Here is a 27,878-nt window from a genome sequence, read left to right on the forward strand (position 1 = left end):
TTAAGAGGTAAGGCGACTAACTTGCCTAAGGTTAAGTTCCTTGCCTTTCATACCCGAGCTCCCTCTCTTTGTTCCTCTCCCTTCCCTGGGCAGCCCCAGCATCACCAGGCTGTGCACCAGGCAGGGACTGCTTGCCCAGGCACTGTTCTCTTTGCTTTTGTGAATTCCTGCTGTGAGTAGTGGACCGCCCACCCCCAGCACAAATCTTCCTGAGGCCCAAGCAGTCATCCCCAGCCCCCAGGCCCTGGGATTGAATGGAAGCTGCCTTGAAGATAAGCAAGTCTTGGCAGTGGGGCTGAGCTTCATGAAGCCCCCTCTCCTCTTCTCCCTATCAGCACCCCTTCAGAGCTGCTTCCTTTCTCCGCACCTCTATCCTTTTTTGCTTTCTTTTCAAAAAGAGGAGGGGCTTCGTGAGCCTCTGCTCTGCCTTCTGAGGCACCCAGCATGCGGTTAATATTAATCATGAACAAAGTATTCCACGTGTGTGATCTCTTTCCTATTGTTACAAGATCCCCAGGGGGCAGATATTACTATTTCTCCCCCTCATTTTAGAACCATGGAAATTGAGGTTCACAAAGATGAAATGACTCGCCCAAGGTCACAGAGCTGGTAAGAGGTGGATGCCAGCCTGCCAGGCCTATGAGCTAGATGCCATTCTGAGACTCCAAGGCTTGGGTGGGCTGGAGAGAAGGCCCTACTCCAGCCCAGCTCTGGGAACCTGGACTTCGAGGTCTCCTGGCTCCAAGCAGAACTTCTGGTTGAGCTGACTCCCTAGCCTGGAGGCTCTGGTCTGGGAGCAGTTCTTCCTCCACAGGCGCAGGTGTCCTGGTCCTCTGGGAGTTTGGAGCCATCAACTTCTGGGCTCCCAGAACAGGCTACCTGGCTTTCCAGGCGTCTCTCTTCCTTCTCTGTCCTGACATTTCAGACCACTCTGCCCACGCCCTCTGCAGAAGTAGCAACTTCCCACTGGAAAATCACCACGTCCCGGCGGGGCCAGGGGCACGCTGGAGCCAGGCACGTCGGAATCTGAGCAAACGCGTGCCTGTCGGGTGTGCACGGGGAGCTTCCGGGAGAAGAGTGGTGGGTTCAAATCCTGTCTCCACTCTGTCTCTGGGTGAATTGAACGCCAAGCTCTGCTTTCCCGACTTGGAGAACTGGGAATATTAGAAGTACCTACCTTGTAGGTCGCTCTGAGGATTAGAGGAGATGATCTCTGTGAAGCACTTAGCGGGGTGCCCAGCTCAATAAATGTTAGTTTATTATTATTGACCCCGGGGCTAGTGAAGGCTGATTCTTTCCGTTTCTGGGTGTGAGCTCTGCGTTCCCGAGCGCACCGAGGCCGCGGACGGGGCCGGGTGGCGCCTGGGGGCCCTGGCTGGACACTTAGGCGCGCGAATTATTGGAGAAGAGCCGGTTAACCCCGGTCGCGCTGTTTGGGGCCGGGCTCTGGCGGTTACGTTACCTCGAGCCCCAGCGACACTGCGCTCTGGGTGTGTGCGTCTGTCCCAAGCCGCGTGCGTGTGGAGGCCTGTGCGTGTCAGGAGCCGGATGGCCACTGACGCGCCTGCGGGGACCTCACCTGCGCTGGATTTAGATTTCAGCGGGGACAAGGACCTCCGGTTTACCTGACAGATGCGTGGTGTCCGCGCTGTGTACACAAACCCGAGCGAGACCGGAGTCCGGGGTGCTCGGCCTCCTGCTCATCGAACAATTTTGGCTATTAATGGTTATTTTATTTATATCGTTTGAATTGTCCCCCCGGCTCTGTTTACACCAATGTCTGGCCGTCCGGGCCGCAGTGTTTGGACAGCGGATTACACTAATGGATGGCGAGCCTGGAGGGGGGTGGGGGAGAAGGCGCGGCTGGAAACGGGGCTCAGGCCGGGGGCCGTGCGGGGTGGGCGGCGAGGGGAGAGGGAGCAGGCCCCTCCTGGGCTCGACCTCTGACCTTAGGAGGGAAGGAAACGTGTCTGCTCGCGATAGGAAGCTTGGGCCTCCGGTGGGGTGGAGGCTGGAGGTGCCTGCTCCCGGGGTGTGTGTGTGGGGGGAGAGCAGGGGGGAAGCGGGGCGGGGGAGGGTGCTCTCTTCTCTCAAGGCTGATTCAAAACTCGAGGTCGTCCCGCTTGGGTGCGCACACGTCAACAAGTAAACAAGACTTGGAGCTACCAGGACGGCGGCCGCTTTGATTCCCCCAGTCGGTGGCGGCCAGCTTAGCGCTTCGGCCTCCAAATGCGGATTATGGCTGAGCCCCGGGCGCCTGGCGGCCGGCAGGGTTAGAGCCGCCTTCAAAGCGGGCCGCCCAGCAAGCGCGCAGCTCCCCAAACTGGAGAGGCTCCACCGCACCCGGCCCCAGGGGCGCACCCGCACGCCCAATGAGCACTCGGGGGCAAAACGCGGCCTGCGCCCCCACCCCGCGCCGCGCAAGGGCCGCAGTCCGAGAGTCGGCAAGTGGCACGCTCGCTGGCGCTCAGGACCGGGGAAGGTTTTGAAGCTCTGGTAGCCCTCAGCTTGAACAGAGTAGGCCTGGGATTCCCGGCTTCAGAGCCTTTACTACAGGGCCAGGGTGGATGCGTAAAAATATCTAACATTTAATCAGCATTTACTATGTGCCAGACACCATGCCAAGCATTTGTATCCTCCCGACAATCCTAGGAACTATTATCCCATTTTACAGAGGAGGAAACAGGAGGTTCAGGTAATTTGGGTAAGGGCTCACAGCCAGCGTGGAACTAGAACCCTAACGTGCGTTACACGTCAGGACTGGTGAGCTAGTCCTTTGCCTTTTGGGGTTGGGGCACCTGTTTGAGACCTGATGTAAGCTGTGGATCTCCTTCTCAGAAGAATGCGCATGGCCATATGCAGTTCTCTGTCAACAATTCCAGGGGCTTCTCTGAACCCCCAAGCCCACCCATGGACATTTAATCATTTTGGCTTTACAGGTTATGCAAATCGCTTTTGATATAATTTCTTAATTCTGGACATAGACTAGGAAGGTAGTACTTCTTATATCCGTTGTATAATGCAAGATTCCGGAGTGCGGAGAAGTAAAGTCATTTGCTCAAGATCACACAGCTGGTAAATGCGCAGCTGACCTCTCAGGTCTTCGGGTGCACCACTTCTCCAGTCTCCCCAGACCCCGAAGTTCTCCTTTTCCTTCCTTCTTGGCTCTCACGTTCTCTCCCCCGCTGGGAAGACGTGCGGCCAGCTCTCGGAGGATCTGGGTTTTCTTGGGGGCCTGTGCAAGGTAGTCCGCTGGCGGGGGGCGCAGCGCCAGGACCCAACGTTGCCCTGTGCTCTGTGGGCCGCGCTGCCAGGGCGCTCGCTCCGGTAAACGGTTTATCTAAAGAGAACTTCTGTTTCTCGTTCGCTGTCGGGAGTTGCCCTGCAGCCAGCAATGAAAAATGCGCCTTTTCCCGAGACTCTGGCGCTGGTGATTTATGTGGGAACCTTCCTCACCCTTGAGGCCCGGGCTGCTCAGGCAGGCCTAGCGGGTGCAGGGGCAGAGCCCGCCTGGAAAAGAAGCCGGTGCCTCGCCCCTTCCAGCGCCCGCTTTTACGGCGCCCCCCTTCCCCTCTACCTCCAGGACATTTTACAGCCGCTCCCCCAGGGAGCTGAGCGCTTTATCGCGGTAAAGTAAACACCATTATCCCAGGTCCATTAACACGGAGATTTTGGCGTTGTAAATAGCCGGCGAGAGGGAGAAGAGCAGCCCCCGCAAACTCCCTTGTAAAACCGCGAACGTTCTCCAAGATTTATGGCCACTGATTGGCCCCCCAACCTTCTAAGAAATCCCAGTCTTGACCAAGGCCAGGAGGCAGGGCATTCCCCCAACCTAGAAATCCCACCCTGGGTGTTAGGACTTCAAGGGTAGGGAGTCCCCAGGACGCGCCCAGTCGTTAATTTTCTTTAAGCCACAACCCCAGGAATGCTGATTCCTTTCTGGCGGTGGAGGCACAGATAAACTCTGCAGGTCCCCGGCAGCGCTTAGACAGCAGCCAGCATAGGCAGTGCCGGGGGCCAGAATGCTTGTGTTTCAGGTTCCTTTCTCATTTGTAAACTGAATAGTGCTTTCAGCAGCTACTTAGAAGTCTATAAAACACAGGACGGTTACACTGGTGGGCACTGCCCAAACAGCCTGTGACCTAGGGCACTCATTTTGCCAGCTTGCATGGTCTTGTTTTTGCTTCTCTTTCCAGAAGGAAATACCCTCCTTATTTACTCTTGGGCCAGCCAGTGTATGAAATCAAGTCAGGTTGATGGTGCTGGCACACAGCACAGGAGACGGTCCTTCTCTGCTTGAGTTTCTCTTTCTGATGAGTATCTCATGACCTGTTCTGGGAAGTTTCTGTTCACCTACAGTGGTTTTCTTACCCCCTCAAGTCAATATTTATACTGACAAAACAGAGGATTTTGAACTAGGAAAAGTGGCTCTGATGGATTGAAAAAGCGAAGAGATAAACAAATTCTCCAGGCCAAGGGAAGCTTCAGTAGAACCCAGACTCCCGTAGACTCCCGTAAGCTTTGCCAAGGTCACTTTCAGGATGTAGTCCCTATGGGGAGGCAGCTCCTTCTTTAGCCCTGAGAATTCAGTAATTCTTGTGAGATCATCCACCTGGCTAATGAGTTGGCTTTTGGGAAGGGGCAGTAGAGAAAAAGCAGGGAGCAGAAGGGTGACAGAAATTGGTTTTGGTCCCTTAGTGTAACTGGCTCTATCTAAAGCAGGGTCTTTTAACCATTTTTTTTTTCCTATGCCAAGGACCCCTTTGACAACTTTGACAAAAGTTGGTCTGGTGGAGCCTGTAGACACCCCCTTTCCCGAATAATATTTTAAATGCTTAAAATAAAATACATACGATGATATTAAGGTACAGTTATCAAAATATTTTTTAAGAGATCTTTCTTTTTAAAGATTGTATTTATTTGACAGAGAGAGAGATCACATGTAGGCAGAGAGGCAGGCAGTGGAAGAGGGGGAAGCAGGCTCCCTGCTGAGCAGAGAGCCTGATGGATGGATGCGGGGCTCGATCCCAGGACCCTGAGACCATGACCTGAGCCGAAGGCAGAGGCTTTAACCCACTGAGCCACCCAGGCACTCCTGTCAAAATCTTTTTTAAAAAAGATATATTTACTTATTTTAGAGAGAGTGAGAGAGAAAGAGAGAACGTGGGGGGAATGCCAAAGGGAGAGAGAGAGTCTCAAGCACACTCTGCACTGAGCACGGAGCCCAGAGCTCCATCTCACGTTCCCAAGATCACGGCCAGAGCCAGAATCAAGAGTCAGATGCTCAAGAGACTATGCCACCCAGGGGCCCCAGTTATCAAAATGTTTTTTTAAAAAATAGTGCTATAGTAATATATGTGCTGCTTTATTAATTGATTAAATAACAGAAGCCAGTGGCAAGTCTAACAACAACCATAATTCAAAGTAGTGATGAATATAAATGGAATTCAAGGTGTCTGCAGCCGCAGGAACATGCTGTGACAATATGAAGGATTTCTATTCGTTCCAAAGTCACAGGTACTACTACTACTACTGAGTGTGTTATCTACATTCAAAACTAAAGGAAATGCTAAATTACAGCTGGAACTAATAAAAAATAAAGATGTATTTTTCCACTTCCAAGTTCATGGATCCCCTGAGTTCTATCTTCAGGTCTCTTGGGAATCCATAAACTGCCAGGTTAAGAACCACTAGTCTAGGGTCAAAATCTAGACCACATCATCTCAAGAAGTGGTTTTTGGCTCACCTACAACAGAATCTCCTGGGGGGGGGGTGTTAGAAGATTCTGGGTCCCCTTCTGAGATTTAGGTAGACCCAGAAAAGTGCATTTTAAACGTAATAATCAAAGGATTATTTTCATGCAAAGTATGTCAGGACTTCACTGATTAACATCGCACTTTGGTTGGCTGCTTGGATGATGAAAGGAAGGAAGATCCCTTCGGAGAGCTGAGAGGTGGGGTGGCACAGTGGGGATTCTGGGCAGAAGCTCTACCATGGAGACAACTTTGAAGTGGTACACACCAACGTGGTGGGCACAGCTAGCCGGGGCCTGGGAGACCACCAGAGAAAGAGGCTGGAATAGGACCTTTTGGTAAAGGGTTCCAAGATGCTGGGAGAAGCTCTGGGAAAATGTTGGATATTAACTGTTCCCCATCCCCACCTTGATCCTATATTTTACACATTAGAATAGAAACTTGCCAATGGCCACATTTCTAGTGGTGGAGGTAGATCTGTATAGTCCACTATATGAAATTTCACACTTGCTGGTGGTTAGTTCACGGTCAGTGGCAAGCCGCATCCCTGTGGTCCCGTATAATCTTCTCCATCAGCTCTCTGCACTGGCTTCCTTTGTGCTTTCAGTGCTCCTGCGTTCTGAGCTCTTTTAAAGAGTCTTACCCTGTTGGTATTTTTAGAGCTTTCATTCCTTCACGCACTCAGTGGGTGCTACGGACCAGGCCTGGTCCTAGATACTATAAAAGATACATAAATGAGTAAAAAGATTGATCACCACCCTTAAGAGATTTTCGTAGACACCTGCTCTTATCCCCACCAATCTTAAGTAACCGTGATAAGCATCAAATCTCTCTTGACCCAGGTCTGATTTGATGTTTGTGCAATCCCCAGAGGCCAAAGAGGACTTACTGGAAGGGAAGAAGAGCTTGCAGCATCATGATTAGTCAGGGACCTGTCTTTTCTATTGTAAAAGGTGACTAGTTAGACCATGAGGTTTGATGAGCATCATTATAATGTCAAAATGTTGAACAAAGTGGGGCTTGTTCCAAATGTAAGAAATGTGCAAGATATGCCCCACATGACACTCGAGGATAGTTACGACACTGTTGGCTCCAGATCAAACAAGTGATTATGACAGAGAGCACAAGAGTAAACACAACTCTAACAAACCCGTTTTCACCTGGCGTAAGCTTCAACTTTAACAGTACCGTTTGCCTCCCTCTGTCTTCTCACACATGTCTTCTTCAGGGTCTCACATCACACCCGCACAGATAGCAGGTGGGTCTGTGTGCAGAATTTAGAGATTAATACAAAGAGGGAAAAGTGGGGAAGGAACAGGATCTAGAGTCAGACGATTTGGGTTTTGTTCTGTTTCTGTCACTTAGGAACTTTCTGATTTGGGCAAGTCAGTTGAATTTGTGTTTTCCCTGGTAAAATGAGTACAGTAATGCCTATTTCATAAACTTTTCCCCCATATTTTTAAAAATTATTTTTATTTTATTTTACACAGAGAAAGAGATCACAAGTAGGCAGTGAGAAAGGGGGAAGCAGGCTCCCCACTGAGCAGAGAGCCCAATGCAGGGCTCAATCCCAGGACCCTGAGATCATGACCTGAACTGAAGGCAGAGGCTTAACCCACTGAGCCACCCAGGCGCCCCATCTCATAAACATGTTGGAAGCAGTAAGATAATGTATGGTAAAGGTGCTTTGTAAAACGTAAGCCATCCTACAATGTGAATAGTTTATTACATGCTTTTGGAGCCAGATGGACCTGGATTCAAGTCTGGCGTATACCACTTACTTGCCATTTGTAGAAGTTCTTTAACTTTGCAGGCTTGGTTTTCTCATCTATCAATGAGAATAATGATACCAGTTTCTCTGGATCATTGTTCTAAGATTTAAATAAGATCATTGTGTGTGAAAGAGTCTCCATCAGGGCTGCCTGACTGGCTCAGTTGGTGGAGCATGTGATTCTTGCTTGATTTCAGGGTTGTGAGTTCAAGCCCTGAGTTGGGTGTAGAGATTACTTAAAAATAAAATCTTAAAAAAAAAAAAAGAGTGTCCATGATATTGTAAAGCAGTCAACAGCCATTCCTAGGATGTCAATGTTAAGATAGCCGTGACTGTGTCCTATTTATCTTTGTGTCCTTAGACCGTAGCACAGAGTGCTGCAAATAGTGGAAGCAATCAGTACAGTGTCCGTTATACTTCACACAGAGTCCTCAATGACCGAGTGGAGCTACTTCTGGGTTAGTTCCAAATTCATTTCCACCCCAATGGACCCATTGCATGCACCCTTCTCCTTGGAGGAAGGCAGGGTCATAATGATACTCAGAGAGTCAATAGTAGCAGATGGCTCCAGCACATGGCTTGGGAAAAAGATACAAGTTTCTTTTTTATTTTATTTAATTTTTTCAGTGTTCCAAGATTCATCGTTTATGCACCACACCCAGTGCTCCATGCAATACAGGCCCTAAGATATAAGTTTCTAAATTAAGTTCATCGATCAAGTAATAAAGCAAGAAATGTTCATTGAGTTACTACTGTGTACCAAACACTGTTCTAGGTGTTGGGGATTCAGCAAGAAATAAGACAGACAAGATTTCTGTCATCAGTCCCATTAGCCAGTGCGGAGAGTAACACCTGGTGTTGCTGTTTCTTTACTGATTTTCTTTTTGAGATCAGTGGGCAGGGAAATTACTGCAGTGACTGTCCCTGGGAAGGTCGTCGTTGAGGAATTCAGGGATATACAAAGGACTGGAGAATCAAGCATATATACACACATTAGTCAATAAGGACACAATTAGGGGCGCCTGGGTGGCTCAGTGGGTTAAGCCTCTGCCTTCGGCTCAGGTCATGATCTCAGGGTCCTGGGATCGAGCCGCGCATCGGGCTCCCTGCTCAGCGGGGAGCTTGCTTCTCCCTCTGTCTCTGCCTACTTGTGATGTCTGTCTGTCAAATAAATAAAATCTTAAAAAAAAAATAAGGACACAATTAACAGAGGGAGAACAAGGAGAGAGAAAAAGGGAGAAAGGACAGGGGAAAAAATAGAATTGGTTTTCTACTGCTTCTGTAACAAATTACCACAAACGTAATGATTTGAAACAGCATAACTATTATTTTACATTTCTATGGATTAGAAATTTTACATGGATCTCACTGGGTTAAAAGCAGTGTTAGCCTTTCTAGAGGGTCTAGGGGAGAATCTATTTCCTTGCCTTTTCCATATTCTAGAGGCCGCCTCCATTTCTTGGCTTATAGCCCCTTTCCTCTAACTTCGAAACCCCAATAACAGGTTATGACCTTCTCAGCTGCCACCTCATTGGTTCTCTCTCTGACCCTTCTTCTGTAGTCAAATCTCACTCTGACCACTGTTGGCAAGGTTTCTCTCCTATTAAGGATTCATGTGATTAGGTTGGGTTCATCTGGATAATCCAGGATTATCTCCCTGTATCAAGGTGTATATCCTTAATCACAGTGCAAATTTGCTATGTAACGTAACATATTCACAGGTTCCAGGGATTCGGGTATGAGCATTTTTAGAACCCATTAGTCTGCCTACCAGAGGGAGAGAGAGAGAAGCAGAGGGGAGAAGAGAGAGGAGGGGGAGTGGGGAGAAAGAGGGGGACAACAAAAGTCTACCTGGTGTCTTTCCCAGAAAAATGGACTTCCAGTAACTAAACAATTAAGAATTAAGAATGCATCAAAAAGACAAGAAATAACAAGTGTTGGTGAGGATGTGGAGAAAAAAGAACTCTTGTGCACTGTTTGTGGGAATGTAAATTGGTACAGCCACTGTAGAAAATAGTATGGAGGTTCCTCAAAAAATTAAAAATAGAAATATCATATGATTCAGTAATTCCACTACTGGGTATTTACTCCAAGAAAACAAAAAAACACTGATTTGAACAGATATATGCATCCCTATGTTTCTTGCAGCAATATTTACAATAGTCAAGATATGGAAGCAACCCAAGTACCCATTGGAAGACAAATAAACTTAAAAAGATGCGACACACACACACACACACACATATTTACATAGGAATATTATGCAGCCATATAAAAGGATGAAACTGTGCCATCCGCGACACCGTGGATGGACCTAGAGTGTATTACACTGAGTGAAATAAGTCATACCAAGAAAAACAAATGCTGTGTGGTTTCACTCATATGTGGAATGTAAAAAACAAAACAAACAAAAACCAGAATCAGACCTATAAGTACAGAGAACAAACTGCGGGTTGTCAGAGGGGAGGAGAGTAGGGGATGGGCAAAATGAGTGAGGAGGAGTGGGAGATACAGGTGTCCAGGTATGGAATGAGTAAGTCATGGAAATAAAAGACATGGCAAAGGGAATACAGTCAATGGTATTGAAATAGTGTTGTATGGTAACACTTGTTGTGAGTACAGCATAACATGTAGAGAAGTTGAATCAGTATGTTTTACACCTGAAACTAACGTAACATTGCATGACAACTCTACTCAAATAAAGCAAAATTTTTAAAGAATTAAGACTGCAGCTGAAGTTCAACACTTCTTAGTAAATTACATTTTTACCTACATATTCACCAGCTAGAGAAGTAACATATACTCTGCCATCTCTTCTCTCCCAGGAGTTCTGTGCTCCATGCTGGCTCTCCTTGAGCATATTGGAAATCAACTCCCTGTTAATTACACTTTGTCTGTGTCCTGTTCCCAGGTTTCCATCCGATGCAAGATGAGCCCCAGGCAAAGCTGCAGGAGAGCTGATGTTTGTCTTTGGTACCACTCTGGTCTTTACCACTAAACAGACACTGCTGCTTAAAAGCACATACATAGCTTGGGCGCCTGCGTGGTGCAGGCGGTTGAGCGTCGGACTCTTAGTTTCGGCTCAGGTCATGATCTCAGGGTCATGAGACCATGCCCCTTACAGGGCTCCTTCATGCCCAGTGCAGAGTCTTCCTCGGTTTCTTTCTCCCTCTCCCTCTGCCCCCCCCAAATAAATAAAAAAAAAATCTTTTTTTTTTTTTTTAAAGCACATATGCAATTGTCTGAGGATACACACCCCTTTAAAGGTATATATACAGAAAAGGGCTGGAGAAGAGTCTTTCAAAACAGTAATATTTGTTAGGTGGTAAAATAACAGATTTCCTTCTTATAGCTCTCTTAGACATTTCCTGCCATTCTTTTGTATCTATCGATATAAATGTATATTCACAAGTGTTAGCCATTTGATGAAGATCTCATTTTGCAATAAGGAATTGAGAGTTGGAGATCAGGATTTAGATCTTATAACTTTTATTTCTGAGAAGCCAGTTTTGCCTAGAAGTGAGGAGTATGAGACGCAGGTAGGTCTGGGTTCAGTCCTAATTCCTCCATGTACAACCTAGTCAACCCTGCACAAGTGGCTCTCTTTCTTCAGGTGTAGAATGAGGACACGAAATAGCTGTGATCTCATGGCGCTTCTGTGAGAATTAAGTCACAGATGTTTACGAACAGCTTTGGCTGGTGTTTGTCGCACACTAGGCCTTCAATAAACACAAATTGTTATCTTTAGAGCTTGAACATTCCTTAATCCAACCCTCAAAGCAACTACCAAATCTAATTTAGAGACAGCAGGGGTGGTCATGTTCCCAATTTCTGAATGTGGCAATTATGCGTAAACATAATGTGTTTCCATCCGAGAACCTTCAATTTGGTTGAAAGCCCGTAAGTGACTTAATTATATAGACAAACACTATTGGTAATGCAGGATATTAAAGCAAAGAATAATAAAATAGTCTTTCAATTATTCACTTATTATTTATGGAGTACTTAGTATTTTCTAGGCCCCCTGGAGAGGGGTCTCTGTCCCAAGAATTTATAGTGTACAAGGGGAGAAAGGAAATGAACACAAATAGTTATAAAAAGAGGCAGAAGAAGGTTAAAGAAGGAGGTTTCCCTGGATGGTGGTGAGGCTTCCTGGAGGTGGAGAGATCTGAGCAGGGCCTTGAAGAAGGGTGTGTTTTGACGAGGTGATTGGGTGGAGAAAAGACAGTCTGGATTATCCTGCAAGTGTTTTCAGGGTACGAGCTTTCAGGGAACAAGCTTCCATTAGTACAGAGATTCAGAGCGTGTCATTCCCAAGAGCTATGGTTTTTGAAACAAGGAAGAGTCTCAATACAGTATTACAATGATCCCTAAAATGATAATATGCAAAGCATTTAAAAACATAAGATGCTTATGTTATACAGCCTCTCAAGAAAAGCATGTATTGAAAATATGCACTATATGATCTCAATGATGTAAAATGCACAGAAAATAGATGATAGGACATACTAACTTTAACACTCATTACTCATTGAATCTAGGTGTTGGGATTATGGACTTTTCCCCCTCTGTGTAGTTATTTGTGTGTGTGTGTGTGCACTTGTGTGTGTGTGTGTGTGTGTGTGTGTACTAAGTACCCAGAAAGGAGGGTGTAAAACACATATGTTTATTAATAACCACAATAATATAAACACTTACGAGCTCACCACCTAGGTAAAAAAAACCAAAACCATTATTGGTACTTAAAAATCTCCTATGTGCTCTTCCCCAATTTGTATGCCTTCCTTTTCCCCTCGATAGTATTAACTATTTCCTTAGATTTTTTTTTCAACCTATGTGTGCATCCCTAAACATAATATTGCTTCCTCTGGGGAAGAAACTGAGTGTCAAGCAAATCTAGCTGTGTGAGAAAAGGACAGTGTTGCAACTGTTATGAAGGCTCTCAGGAGGGAAGGTGGTCAGTCTCTGGGTCATGATCCTTCCGGAGCTTTCTTAAGAGTTTAGCTGAACCACCTAGGAGAAGTCAATGGACAAGACCATAAACATATCCTGAAGTCTATGGGCTCTGGAGCCAGGGAATCTTAGGGCTGTAGTATGGGAGATAGACAGGATGTCCAGTAGATAAACATGCTCTATCTGTTTTGCTTCTAAGCACCTACAGTTTCTCTCTAATGCTCTGGATTCTAGAAGACTTCCAAGGGGGTGAAATGAATGTTTTCAGTTGGCCCTAGAAGTAGCATGGAAGGGAGAATTGGAATTTGATCCACACTTGACCATTTCAGAATCTGGACCAGGCTTACCTGGGTACTCTGTCCTTAGGTTAAAAAGATGATAAAATGGCAGAAGAAATCCTGGTGATGACAGTGCTAAAAGTGTCTGGTCCTTGGATCTTATTGGTCTGGCCAGAACTGGCTGTCCTCTTCAGTGGGAGAAATCTGTTCTCCTGGGATCTCTATCACTGTCTTAGAGATTCCATTCGCCTCTCTCCTAGGTTGGCTTACTGGTTTCCTGTATCCCATGTTCTCCTCGTGGTTTGTAAGAATGCTATTTCCAAGAGTTTTTGGAAGAAGAAGGGTACTAGGAAGGAAGTTAACAATATCTTGATATCTTTAAGTGAATTTTACATTCATATTTGATCGATTGTTTATCTGAATCTAGAATTCTTTTTGGAAGATAAGTTTTCTTCAGCATTTGGAAAACAATACTTCATTGTCTATTAGCTTCCTTGTTAGTGTTGAGAAGTTCTACTCCTCCCTAATCACCTGTATTTTCTCTCTGGAACCTTGAACAAACTTTTCTTTTCACCCCATCTTGTGAAATTCCACAATAACGTGCCTAAAGTGGGTCTGTCTTCATTCATTGTGCTAGGCAGCTGGAGGATCCCTCAAGGATATCAATTAGTTTTGGAGATTTTCTTGGATTATTTTACCAATTATTATCTTCTCTGGACTTCCCTTCCCCCCTTCTATTATTTGGATATTGGATCTGTCGGATTGATCCTCTATTTAATTTTTCTTTTCATTCCTTTCTCAAATCTCTTTGATTTTTTGCTCAACTTTCTGAGAGTTTTTCTTGACGGCATTCTCCAGCTTAATAGCTTGGCTTTTCAGTGTTGCGTTTATGTTTTTAATTCTCAAGAGCTCCTTTTAAGTTTGTTTTCTGAATATTCTTTGTTGAAACACACATCAGTCTTGTTTTATGATTGTAATCTCTTCTCTCATTTCTCCAAAGGCAATATTGATAATTTTGTTGTGTTTTCTTCTGTCTGCATAACTGCTGTTTCTACCAAGTTATATATTTTTTTATGCTTTGGGGTTTTTTTGTTTGTTTGGCTCATTTGTTTGTCTTTGCATTTCTTAACAATGGTTTTCCTCTGATGTCTGGTCATACTTGAATGGTGGTGATTAAGAATGGGCATCTAAAATGCTGATTAGAGCTTCTGAGAGCAGGAGTGGAGTTTTGGATGCTGAGCCTCACTGTAGACCCCCTATGACAGAATCTTGAGGTATTTCTTCTTGGGCTGGTCAGATTCGCAGGGAAGAATCTTCCAGTCTGCTGCCTGATGCTTCTCATTCTGAAATTTTTGGATTCTGTGGGACAAATTAGATTGGTTTTCAGCTTTTCCCACTGCTAGCTTGGGATTCAGTTTTCTTGATTCTGTCATCTGTCCTTATCCGACTCCAATGGGAGGTGAAAAAATTAAAGGACAAACAAACAAAAGGAGGACAATGGTGTGAGGTTAAATTCTGGATCCTCACATCTAATTTTTTTGAAAAAGATTTTATTATTTATTTGACAGAGAAAGAGAGAGAGAAAGCATGCACAGGCAGGAGGAGTGGGAGTGGGAGAAGAAGAAGCAGTCTCTTCACTAAGCAGGGAGCCCAATGCGGGCTTGATTCCAGGACCTTGGGATCATGACCTGAGCCAAAGGCAGAAGCTTTACCAACCACGCTACTAAGGCGCCCCATCTCACATTCAATTTTTACTTCAGAGAGGAGTCAGACATGTATGAGAGGATGAAAAAAAAAAACCAAACAAATAATATTGTCTATGTCCTAGATGTTCGCTAACTCTTTAATTACCTGGGGGTAATGAAGAGAATCTTGGATTCCCACAATAGCAGAACTATTCAAAATGGGAAGTCGCTTTGGAACTAATTCAAGCCTGACAAGCCAGTCACCCTGTATTTGCTCCAGAAAGCATTCTCTGAGCTGCGTTTGCCTGATGGCTAGCTAAGATCATTGAGCACATCTCTTCCAGGGGCAGAGAGGGTTCCCAGAAGTCTGGATCTTGAGGGATTTCAGAGGTGATCAGTGCACTAAAGCAAGGTGTACGAAAGTTCCCTCATTAGGTTTTCCCCCTTGTGATAAAGCTCTGAACATTTGGGAAGGGCTTGGTCCTGGAGGAGCTGATGACAGCGTGATTACAAGAAAAAATGCGGGAGGAATACCTCATCTCCCATCGCCCCACGAGGGGCAATTCAAAGCTAGAAAACCCCAATTTCCAAACCCATCATTAAAACCCAAGCCATGCTGTAAGTTAGTACAGAGTAGTGTTATTCCCAGTAGCCTCAGTTGGTAGAATCATAGTAAAAAATAGGAATCAGAGGCTTCTAAAATTATCTTTGATGTCATTCTGGTTGTTCTTTCTTTAATTTCCCCTGGTAATACGTTCACTTGGCGCCACGTCCTTTCTTTTTTGTTTCATTGTATTTTTGAATTAACTGTATTTACTTGTGTGACTGCCTATTAAATTCATGTTTTTTAAATTTCAAGATGTATGCGTCCCTTTTTTTCCAGTGTGCCTGGATCCTATTGTCCTTGTCTAGAGGCAACCAGTGTTCCAAGTTTTTCAAATGTATCTTTCAGAAATATACCTTCTTTTTTCCTTCCTTTTTTGCCTCTTGCACAGGTGATAGTGTTCCGTACGCAGCTTTCTGCACCTCTTTTGCCACCAAATTACACTTTCTGTTGCTACTGCTTCACATACTTCTACACAGTGTTCTGTGGTATGGGTAAACCACAGTGCGTCCGGCCAACCCGTTACTGAGGAGTATTTCATCTCTACTTTTTCTTTTCAAGGTTGTATTTCCTAGTCTTTCCTTCACTCTTCTTTCAAATTTCTATTTTTTAATTTTAAAAAATAGGTCATAAACATTTAGAATTTTAATTGCCAAATTATGTGCTAAAAAGGTAATGGCAATTTCATTCTCACCAAATATATAAAATATATAATAGATATATATATATAAAATATATATAAAATATATAAATATAAATAAATTTATAAATATATAAATATATAAAAGAGCCTGTTTTGCTTTATTCACAACAGCCAAAGTATGGAGACAACCCCACTATCTGTTGGCAGTTATGAATGGATAGAGACAATGTGGTTTACATATACAATTGAATGTGTGTGTGTGTGTTTTAAAGATTTTATTTATTTATTTGACAGACAGAGATCACAAGTATGCAGAGAGGCAGGCAGAGAGAGAGGAGGAAGCAGGCTCCCTGCTGAGCAGAGAGCCCAATGCGGGGCTCGATCCCAGGACCCTGAGATCATGACCTGAGCCGAAAGCAGAGGCTTAACCCACTGAGCCATGCAGGCGCCCCTACAATTAAATGTTACTTTACTTCTTAAAAAAGAAGAAAAGACTGCCATTTGCCGCAATATGGGTAAATAAACCTGGAGGACCTTATGTTAAGTGAAATAAGCCAGTCATAGAAGGACAAATACTACATAATTTTACGCACACGAGGAACTTAAAACAGTCAAACCGACAGAAGCAGAGAATAGAATGGTGGGTACTGGGAGCTAGGGGACGGGAACTGGGGAGTTGTTGTTCAGCTGGTATAAAGTTTATTTTAAATGATGAATAATTTCTAGAGATCTGCTGTACAACATAGCACCTAGAGTTAATAATATTGTGTTGCGCACCTAAAAATGTGTTAAGAGAGCAGATCTCATATTAAGTATCTTAAGTAGATCTCATATTAAGTACACACACACACACACATACACACACACGGACACAAGCAAACTTTTAGAAGTAATGGATACATGTATTTCCTTGATTGTGCTAATGGTTTCATGGGCATATGCATATGTCCGAACTCATCAAGTTGTTTACAGTAAATATGTGCAATTTTTGTATATCAGTCATACTCCAATAAAGCTGTTAAAAAAAGAGAAAGTGCCCTTTTTTCACAGCTTTCACAGTACCTTTCACAGTACAAGTTAGTCGCAATCTCTGAAATGTTCATCCATCTAATAGGCTGGCTTTCTTTCTTTTTCTTTCTTTCTTTCCTTCTTAATCTCTTCACCCAGCATGGGACTTGAACTCAAAACCAAGAGTCACATGCTCTACCAACTGAGTCAGCCAGGTATCCCTATTTGTTTTGTTTTTTTTTTTAAATTATTTATTTATTTATTTTAGAGAGAGAAAGAAGAGAGCGGATGGGAGGGGCAGAGGGAGAGGGAGAGAGAGGAACTCAAGCAGACTCTGTGCTGATCATGGAGCCCGACTTGAACTCCATCCTAGGACCCTGAGATCACAATCTGTGTGGAAACCAAGAATCAGACGCTTAACGGACTGTGCCCCCCAGGCACCCTCCTATTTGTTTATTTTTTTTTTAAGATTTTGTTTATTTATTTGACAGACAGAGATCACAAGTAGGCAGAGAGGCAGGCAGAGAGAGAGGGGGAGAGAGAGGGAGAAATGTTAGGCAAAAAGTAAATGATTGCTAAATAAAATTGACAAAATACAGAATAACAAAATAAGAATTTAAAAGAAAATAACCATAATCCCACCCAGCTACAACCAGTTTATAATCTTGGGGGAATTTACTGCTAGTGCTATAATTTATATTCCTTTTCTTCTTTTTTAAAATTTTTTAAATTAAAAAAAATTTTTTTTAAAGAATTGAGGTTTTTTTTTTTAAGATTTTATTTATTCATTTGACAGACAGAGATCACAAGTAGGCAGAGGCAGGCAGAGAGAGAGGGGGAAGCAGGGTCCCCGCTGAGCAGAGAGTCCGAGGTGGGGCTCGATCCCAGGACTCCGGGATCATGACCTGAGCCGAAGGCAGAGGCTTTAACCCACTGAGCCACCCAGGCACCCCTTTTCTTTTTTTTTAAATAAATATAGTAACATATTACACACATTGCTTCTTAACTCACTTTTTACAATTAATAACATATGATGAACATGTGCGATACTATCTATCTATATGATAGAATTATAGGGCTTCCCTAAGGCAAAATGTAGATCCAAGCAATCTCTTTGTCCTGAGGTACCCAGCACCTTTGTCCTTTTTCTAGGGGACCAAACAAAACCATTCACACAAAGTTGCTGGGAACGTGAAAAGAAAACACAACAAATATTGAAGAGCATGTAAATTAAAAAAATTTTTTTTTCTTTTTCAAGCTCTGTTACAAAGCTGTTGTCATCAAGACAGTATGGTGCTGGCACAAAAACCGACACGCAGATCAGTGGGAACAGAAAGAGAACCCAGGAATGGACCCACAACTCTATGATCAATGAATCTTTGACAAAACGGGAAAGAATGTCCAATGGAATAAAGACGGTCTCTTCAACAAAAACAAAACTGGACAACACGCAGAAGAATGAAACTGGACCACTTCTTTACAACATCCTCAAAAATAGACTCAAAATGGATGAAAAACCTAAATGTGAGATAGGAATCCATCAAAATGCTAGAGGAGAACACGGTCAGAAACCTCTTTGACCTAGGACACAGCAACTTCTTACTAGACATGTCACTGTAGGCAAGAGAAACAAAAGTAAAAATGAACTACTGGGACTTCATCAAGATAAAAAAAAAAAAACAACTTCTGCACAGTGAAGGAAATAGTCAGCAAAACTAAAAGGCAGCCTATGGAATGGGAGAAGATATTTGCAAATGACATACCTGATGAAGGGTCAGTATCCAAAATCTCTAAAGAACTTATCAGGGGTGCCTGGGTGGCTCAGTGGGTTAAGCCTCTGCCTTCAGCTCAGGTCATGATCTCAGGGTCCTGGGATCAAGCCCCTTGTCGGGCTCTCTGCTTAGCTGGGAGCCTGCTTCCCACCCCCACTGCCCGCCTGCCTCTGCCTACTTGTGATCCTTCTATCTCTGTTAAATAAATAAATAAAATCTTAAAAAAAAAAAAAAGAACTTATCAAACTCAACACACAAAAAACAAATAACCCAGCTAAGAAATGGGAAGAAGACATGAATAGACTTTTCCAAAGAAGACATCCAGATGGCTAAGATACACATTAACAGATGCTCAACATCACTCATCATCAGGGAAATACAAATCAAAACCATGATGAGGTACCACCTCACACCTGTCAGAATGGCTAAAATTAACAACACAAGAAACAACAGGTGTTGGCAAGGATGCAGAGAAAGGGGAACCCTCTTGCACTGTTGGTGGGAATGCAAACTGGTGCAGCCACTCTGGAGAACAGTTTGGGGGTCCCTCAAAAAGTCAAAAACAGAACTCCCCTACTATCCAGCAATTCCATTACTAAGTATTTACCCAAAGGATACAAAAATACAGATTCAAACAGGTACATGCACCCTGAAGTTTATAGCCACGTTTATCAACAATAACCAAACTATGGAGAGAACTGATGTGAGGCTTGATTCTGGGACTTCAGGATCATGATCTGAGCCAAAGGCAGCCACTTAACTGACTGAGCCACGTAGGTGCCCCTAAAATTTTAATTCAATTTTTTTTTCTTAAGGCAGCATTAGCTCTAAGGTAGCTAAGGAAGACCTTAGTATCTCCACTTCACAGACCACAAAACCAAGGTTCCATGTAGTTAAGAACTTGTTATAAGCTTACACACTAATGAAGAGGAATTCTAACTCATATTCTTACTTCAAAACCAAATGACCTTCCTCCCAGGAGTTTTGTATCTTAAAAAAGGACCATAGGAGGGAGTGATGCTTTATGAACAGTAATGAATTGGTGGTGTGGGCTTCTGGGCTTTAGAAGAAGATATTTTGGGAAAGAACCACCTTTCCAAGGACCAGCCTCTGCCTGCTCCATCTGGAATGGGAGGCAAATGCATGAGGGTCTTTCCTGGGGGAGGAAGCCTTTTGGGGAGATTTTGCAAAGGGAGAACTAAATGGATTTGGGAATTTGCTGGATGTTGGGGAAGAGGAAGAGGAATCAGAGAAAATGCCAAGGTTTGAGGTTGGATGAAAGGAAGAATTTGTGCTTGGAGCTGGTTTTGGAGAAAGGATGACAGTAACCATGGACTTTGACATACTGCCTCTGGAAAACATCTAGATAAAGTTGGTCATTTGGAGATTCAGGGTTGCAGCTCAGAAAAGGAAACTAAGCTGTAGAGTTAGGAGTCACTGAAGCAGAGGCAACGGTAGGTAGAGGCCATGGCAGGAGATGGATGGAGATAGCGGAGAGAGGGAAGTGGAGTGGGCCAAGGATGAGGCCGTATATAGGGTCATTGGGAGAAAGAAGGAGAAAAACAAGAACAAATGAAGACAGAGAAGAAGCATCAGTGAAGAGAATGGTGTAATGTCACCGAAGTCTGACGAAGAGTCCCATGGAGGAAGGCAGGGCTTATCAACAGACAAAGGTTACGGGACAGTCAAGGAGGATGAGAACTGAGAAAGGGCTATTGGATGCATTGAGAGCTGACAGTATGTTACTGAACTGAGTGGCTTAGGGAAAGGAAATGCCAGCTTGAAGGGTTGTGAATGGGATGAAGTAGGGATAAAATAAACATATATCATTCCACCCCCTTATGCTCCTCTGGGAGCAGAAGGGGTCATTGGCTCAAACCAGGACAAAGTAATGGGACACTCCTTTCTGTCTCCCTGCACCGCCAAGTCCCAGCTTCTGATCTCTAGCAAGTACATATTACATTCCAATCTGCTGGTGGTGTTCATTTAAACTACCTCCTTTCTAAACAAAAACCCCAGCAAGGACTTATAAAACAAGGCTTTTTGCCACCCACCACCCTATGTCCTATGTAGCTTTTGTGCTTCAAAATATTCATATTACCATAGTCCTGGTAATAATGAGAGAGAGATCAGGGGGTAGGGAAAGAGAGAATGTGTGTGTGTGTTTAAATAAGGTGTAGAGTACATACTTGAAAGTGCACAACCTTAAGTGTGTGGCTTCATGAGCTGTGATGCAGTATGTGCCTAAGTAGCCACTATCTACATGCTGATATAGAACATTTTCAGCAGCCTAGAAGGTGCCCTCAATGCCCTTGGCTGTGATTTCGGAGAACTGGCCCAACTCCAGAGGTGAACCCACGGTGGGGAGAAGTCCTCACTTCCATGTTCAGCTGCTCCTAAAAAGCAGGATAGCATAATGTTGGAAGCATGGACACTGGGCTACTACCCAGTTTGAATCTCAGCTCCATGACTTACCAGCTCTGTGACCTTTGGCAACTTACTTAACATTCCTGAGCTGTAATTTCCTCATCTGTAAACTGAGATAATAAGGGTACCTACTAGACGGGGTGGTGATGGACACTGAATGAGGCACTGAGAATAGTGTCTGGCACATAGTAAACACTCAGTAAAGGTAAGCTCTTCTGAAGCCATTGGTGGGAACTCCGGGTGCACCGCAAGAGCCAGTGGAGCATATATTTGGGGGGTTGGTCACGTTGACCCTTCAAATCCACCCATTAGCCATACCTATCTCACTTACAAGGAGCCAGGGCTTTTCACTAGGTCTCCCAGTGTCTCCATAAGGTCTCTGTTCTATCCTGTCCCTGGGTACTGCACACTCAGCCGAAGGAGTAGAGATGCCAAGCCCAGCTCTGGTGGTGACCTTATCAAGAATTTTCCATCAGACCCACTGGGTCATCGGAAAGGCTTGTTCACTGTGCCGGCGAGTCAGCTTCCAGGGAATTGATCAGCAGGCTGGGACAGGGGTGTGTGTGACCCTCGGCTGCTCCCAGGGCTTTCCCCTTCCTTGTCCCCACCCTGGGTTCACCTCTGGAATTAGACCAGTTCTCCACAATCGCGGCCAGGGTGACAGCAAAGTGTGATGGATGAACGAGGAGTTGTGGAGTGGCAGGGTGCTTGGTCAGGAACCCGAGGCTGTGTTTATGAGAAGGAAGAGGCTGTTTCCTGGAGCAAGCATAATGCAGCTCTAAAAAAGGCAGGGGAAATACATCATGCGAGGGAGCGTAACCCTGGGAGGGCCGCTGGGAATCCGAGTACCAGAGAAGCCCTGGCAGGTCAAGGTGCCTCTGACAAGGCCTTTTTTATAGGCCATTTGCGTGAGGGTTTGCTGCTGTTCCCTGCAGAGCTGACAGCCACTCAAGGTCTTGGTGGGGAGGTGGGGAGCTAATCTCAGCTGTCATTTTCCAGACCTTCTCCATGGGCCCTGCTGATGCATTTAAAGAAGAAATAACAAACTCCATTGTTTTAGTGGGGGGTTTTTTTGTGTGTGGTTTTTTTTTTTTTTTTTTTTTTACTGCAAAAATGACCATTTTGGCTGTTGGCTCTCACACTGCTACATATAGATTAGGAGTATTGGCTCCTTTCTCTCCTTCCAAATTCAGGGCAAAAGAAAGTTTAACTGGGGGCGCCTGGATGGCTCAGTCAGTTAAGCGTCTGCCTTCGGCTCTGGTCATGATCCCAGAGTCCTGGGATCGAGCCCCACATCGGGCTCCCTGCTTGGCAGGGAGTCTGCTTCTCGCTCTCCCTCCTGCTTGTGCTCTCTCTCAATCAAAAAAATAAATAAATAAATAAACAAAAAAAAAAAAAGAAAGAAAGAAAGTTTAACTGGATACCTGCAATGGTCAAGAGAGGTATGAGAATGAGTTTCCCTCTAAGAGTGCTAATATTTCCGTTTATCTCTATGGATTTGTATCCCTCTGACTTCCCTGAAGATCCTGGAAAATGAGCACTCCGTATCAGTCTCCTATAGCTACCATAACCAACAACACATTTAGTGGCTTGAAACAACAAAATGTATTCTCTGATATTTCTGGAAACCAGAAGTCTGAACTGAGTCTTATAGGGCTCAGACCAAGATTCTGGTAGGGCTGGTGCCTTCTGGAAGCTCCAGGGGATAATGCAGTCCTCGTCCCTTCCCTCTGTGGAGCTTGCAGGCAATCCTTGGCGTGCAGCCCCGTCCTCAAGCTGGGAGGACAGCATCTTCTCTCCCTGCACCTACTTGCCTGGGCTTCTGTGGTCTAATCTCCTTCTGCCTCCTTTTTTTCCCCTCAATTTTTTTTTAATTGTGGCAAAATACACACAGTGTAATTTGCCATCTTGATCATGTTTGAGTGTAGTAGATTTCAGTGGTATTAAATACATTTCTAACGTTGCGCCCCCAACATCACTAACCATCTCCCTCTCTTTTCATCTTGTAAAACTGAAACTCTATTAACTCCCCATTTCACCCTTCTCCCAGCCCCGGACACCCACCATTCTACTTTCTGTCTGTATGCATTTGACTACTCTAGGGATCTTAGATAAGTGGAATCATACAGTATTTATCATTCTGTGGCTGGCTCATTTCACTTAGCATATTGTCCTCAAGGTTCATCCGTGTTATAGGATGTGTCAAAATTTCCTTCCTTTCAAGGCTGAATATATTCTGTTGTGTATGTGTATACCACGTTTTGCTTATCCATTCTTCTGTCAATGGACACTTGGGTTGCTTCCACGTTTTAGTTATTGTGAATGATGCCGTGAACATGGGTGTGCAGATATCTCTTTGAGAATCTGCCTTCAATTCTTTTGAGCATATACCCAGAAGTGGAATTACTGGGTCACATGGTAATTCTATTTTTATTTTTTGAGGAACAATCGTGCTGTTTCCCGCAGCTGCTATACCATTTTACATCCTCACCAATGGTGTACAAGAGATTTAATTTTTCCACATCCTTACCACATGTGTTTCTTTCCATTGTTTTGATGGCGGTCATGCTAATGAGTGTGTGTGTGGTGGTATCTTTAGGAGTTTTGATTTGGTTTCCCTAATGATCAATGCTATTGAGCAAGATGCTAATGGGTCATTTAAATATCTTCTTTGGAAAAATGTCTATTCAAGTCATTTCCTCATTTTTGGATTGGGTTCTTAACAGGACGCTCAGGATTACACTGAGGACCCACCCGGATAATCCAGAATAATCTCCCCATTTCAAGGTCCTGCAGGGGTGCCTGGGTGGCTCAGTTGGTTAAGGGTCTGCCTTCAGCTCAGGTCATGATCCCAGGGTCCCGGGATCAAACCCCACGCTGAGCTCCCTGCTCACCAGGGAGTCGGCTTCTCCCTCTCCCTCTGCCTTTCCTGCACCCCTGCTCATGCTCATTCTCTCTCTGTCTCTCAAACAAATACATTTTTTAAAAAATCCCATGAAGTCTTGTTTGTCATATAAGGTAACATTCACAGGTTTCAGAGATTAGGACCAGGATATTTTTGATGGCCATAATTCAGCCTATCATAACTTGTAATAACCATAAGAATTTATTGAGCATTTACTGTGTGCTAAGTACTGTGTTAGCTCTCCTAATGCAGGTACCCATCTAATTCTCCAAATCTGTAAAGGAGGTGCTGCTCCGGTTTGCAGACAATAAAAGCTAAAGCTCACTGAGTTCTTAGCATTGTGCCAAGCTTTCTTGGACTTTGGATGTATTAATTCCTTAAACTCTCACAGCAATATATGTGGTAGATACCGCTATGATCTCCATCTTAGAGACGGGGAAACTGAGGTGTAGATAGGATAAGTAATTTGCCCCAGATCTTCTAGTAAGAAGCAAACCTGGAATGTCAAACTAAGCCAATAGCTGCTAAACCTTGTGGCAAATCAGCTTTGTTCTTCATGCTTCCTAGCACAGTTTCCCTGGCTCTTCTCTGTCTTTATTCCACTGACAAGGTGAGCGTGCTGCTGTGATCTGAGGGTCAGCTGGAAGGTCAGCTGGCCAAAGATCAGTTTTTTCCATTGACTGCATTCAGTATTGCCCTTATACCCCTTTGAAACTGAACATTCTTAGAGGAGGAACAGCGGGAGTCATTGGTACCTCTATGTGACTACAAAAACCGGGTAGTTTTTATAGTAGAAAGAGAAGAGTGAACTTAAAATGCTACAGAAGAGAGTGCAGGGATGCCAGGGTCAAAAATCATGGTGTGGATGAAGAAAGGGGGAATAAAATGATCCAGCTTCGGCCCTGGGAGGAAGGAGGGAGAGTGAGAAGCATGACAGAGGAGAACTGGAGTGTTTTGAGCCCACTGCAACCAGGTTTGTTTCAAGGTGACCCGACCTGGCTGGAAGTGTGGAAATGAATAAACAAGCCCTGGAGCAGGCACTTTCCTGGGAGGCAAGATGGAGAGAACCAGGGACGAAATCACATCCCATTGTTCGGCCCAATAAACCCCCAGTCTGTCACTACAACTTAGTACTTCCAGAAGTGTTCCTTCCACTCCTACTAGGTACAGGGCTTTTCAAAGAGCCGCCACGGAAAGGCTCCTGCCGTCATAAGTGTAGTCATGAGGTGACCCCTGCTTTGCAAAGTGGCAACCCAGAAGCCTGATTCTGGAAGCAAGATTTTTGACAGCACAACATCTAAAAAGTGAATTTGAATTTTTTTTTTTTTTTTAAAGTTTGAGTGTGCCCTGTCCGGGTCACCACACTTACTTCTCTCATTCTGCATTGGCATAGTCCCAACCCCCTTCAGCCAGTACTCATGCAGCCCCTGAGGGCATTCAAGTTTGCAGCCTTTGGGATAAGGCCTTTTGCCTTGTTGCAGAAGCCGCCAAACTGTGAAATACTAGCACTTGTTCAATGAAAATCTGTGAAGCCAAAGAAAACCATGCTTACAACCATCTTAACTCTGGAAGGTCTCACACCTGAACTTTCAGCTTCATTTTCCACTAAGTGTACCCCATTAGAAGATCCATATGCCATGAGATTTATTGCTACAAATTATAGGGTCAGATCTTTCCCCATTTTGTCCCCTACCTTTGGCTCTCCTCGGAGGCTGGAGGCCATTTCTCACTTGGAGTATATGGGGAGTGTTGGTCTCCACGGCTTTTAATGGGTGGGCAAGATTAAACTTTAGTCTCCACATGTACATGGGTTTTGTGGTAAAGACACAGTTTGGACCAAGACTGGGGCCCAGTTGCTATTGGCAGGGGTTAGGGAACCAACACTGTATCAGATGATTCTGTTCAAAGTAGCAGGGTATCAGAGCTAGAAGAGACCATAGATGATTCATTCATCCAACAAGTATTTATCAAGTGCTAGTATTTTGTTAGGTGTTGGGGTCACTGGAATAAAAGACAAAGTTCCTGCCTTCACAAAACTTCCATTTAATAATGTAGCTACTCCGAAGTCAAATCTGTAGTCTGACGCCTTTATTACACAGTTGTCTATTTCCTTGTGGAAAACAGGATTAGAGTGGGCACACAAATTGCCTAAAGTCATGTGGTTCCTTTTTTTTTTTATTGTACTGATTTCATTGCTTTTACTAAGCCATTTTATGTTCTTCATATGCAAAGAAATAATGCAATGAAATAATGCAAAGAAATAATATAAAGAAAAATATGTCCTCATTATTATTCACAATAAAATAGGTCTGCCTCATTCTGCAGTCCTGGGCATATTATATAATAGGGAGACCTTCACGGCGCGAGTGGACCAAAGCACCATTTTGATTCTGACCCACTGAATAGATATCTCACACGTATTTGGTGACTGGACTAACTCTGCAGGAGCTGAGATGTACTGAGCCATTTCTGTGGTATCCCCAGATCTCACTAAATTAAGAAAAGACTCTATACAAGAGAGATAACAATCAATTTGTCCATAAACTATATCTATCTAAAGCTCTTTCTTTAGTGTGAGATGGGGAAAGGGGCCCTTTCTTGAGTACATGTTTACAAGTATTTTTGTGGTCTAAAGATTGCTGAACTGATATTGGGCCTGTTATAATGAAAATAAGGTGTACATCAAAATCACTGCCAGAATAAGAAACTTCCATGACTTGTCTCAATCCTTCAAACGACAGAGCAAGCTCCCTTTCTAGGCTAATAGTGAGTCCTGTGTTGGCATTGCTGCTGGCTATGAAACTCACCACCAAAGGTAAATGACTGAATTGAACCACCTGGTGGGTGTTATCGGAACAGCTGATCCTTTCATTTTTTGAAAGTCCGAGTTTGCTTCCTTGGTCTGTTGCAAAGGCAAAAGTAGATAAGCGACCAGGTCTCCCAGCATGCTCTGGGGCATTATCACTGGCCACTCCAATGGCAGTCACTCCATCTCTATCTGACACAACCACAGCACGGTGCCCTTCATTGCTTGGTAATTTTGTATGCAGAAATCACTTCAGGTCATTTACCATGATGAACGTTCTCCCGCAGGATCGATCTTCACTCCTGGCTTTCTGGGCTGCCGTGTTCTCATAGCTGTAAACTCAGGGAATAGCTTCGAAGACAGTCTTCAGTCATGTGGCTTCTTAGCGACAAAACTAGGACTGGAAATAAGGTTTGACACTGATTTCCAGGCGTTCTCTACCTTACCCCCTTCTTTCCTCCATAGCCATCTAAACGGGTTTTATCCGCCTCCATCTTCCACAAAGCTGCATCCCAAACCATCCTTCCCCTGAAGTTGGTTTTATTGAGGGCCCCTGAGCTTAATTATCCATCAATTCTCCTATCTTAAAAGATCATTAATTTGCCCCATATTTATAGAACAACTGCCCTCCTCAATTACCAGAGAATGTTTCTTTTCCCTTTAAGTTATATTCAAAGACTTTACCACCTACAGCAATCATTGTATTTCTATGAATGGGTGAAACCCTTGTTTCAATGGGTCATTTTCACAGAGGAGTAAATACTGTATGATTCCATTTATATGAAATTTTAGAAAATACTTGAAAAGAGAAGCATATCAATAGTTACCTAGTGTCAGGAATGGGGATTTACTGCAATGGGTCACAACAGAGCTTTCTGGGGGGGTGGCGATGTTCCAGCCTTTTATTTTTTTTTTTTTTTTTTTTTTTTTTTTTTTAAAGATTTTTATTTATTTATTTGTCAGAGAGAGAAAGAGCGAGAGAGCACAGGGAGACAGAGTGGCAGGCAGAGTCAGAGGGAGAAGCAGGCTCCCTGCCGAGCAAGGAGCCCGATGCGGGACTCGATCCCAGGACGCTGGGATCATGACCTGAGCCGAAGGCAGCTGCTTAACCAACTGAGCCACCCAGGCGTCCCCAGCCTTTTATTTTTTAAAAATTTATTTATTTGAGAGAGAGAGAGCGTGTGCACATGTGAGGGGAGGGGCAGAAGGAGAGAATCTCAAACAGACTCCGCACTGAGCACAGAGCCCCTGAGATCATGTGGGCACCCCAGTG

At 44.3% G+C, this 27,878-nt stretch overlaps 1 pseudogene across 1 annotated transcript in view; it reads right to left on the minus strand.

The window, feature by feature from the left end:
- The window catches only part of LOC308354994 (ragulator complex protein LAMTOR3-like), a 33,434-nt pseudogene extending 6,561 nt beyond the window's left edge, over positions 1 to 26,873 (minus strand). Inside the window, exon 1 of the transcript in view lies at positions 26,481 to 26,873. The product of the transcript in view is annotated as a ragulator complex protein LAMTOR3-like (transcript). The remainder of the gene's footprint in view (positions 1 to 26,480) is intronic.
- Positions 26,874 to 27,878: the final 1,005 nt, after the last annotated feature.

Source organism: Martes martes, assembly GCF_963455335.1.
Source record: "Martes martes genome assembly, chromosome: 14".
In the NCBI taxonomy this organism is placed as follows: domain Eukaryota; kingdom Metazoa; phylum Chordata; class Mammalia; order Carnivora; family Mustelidae; genus Martes; species Martes martes.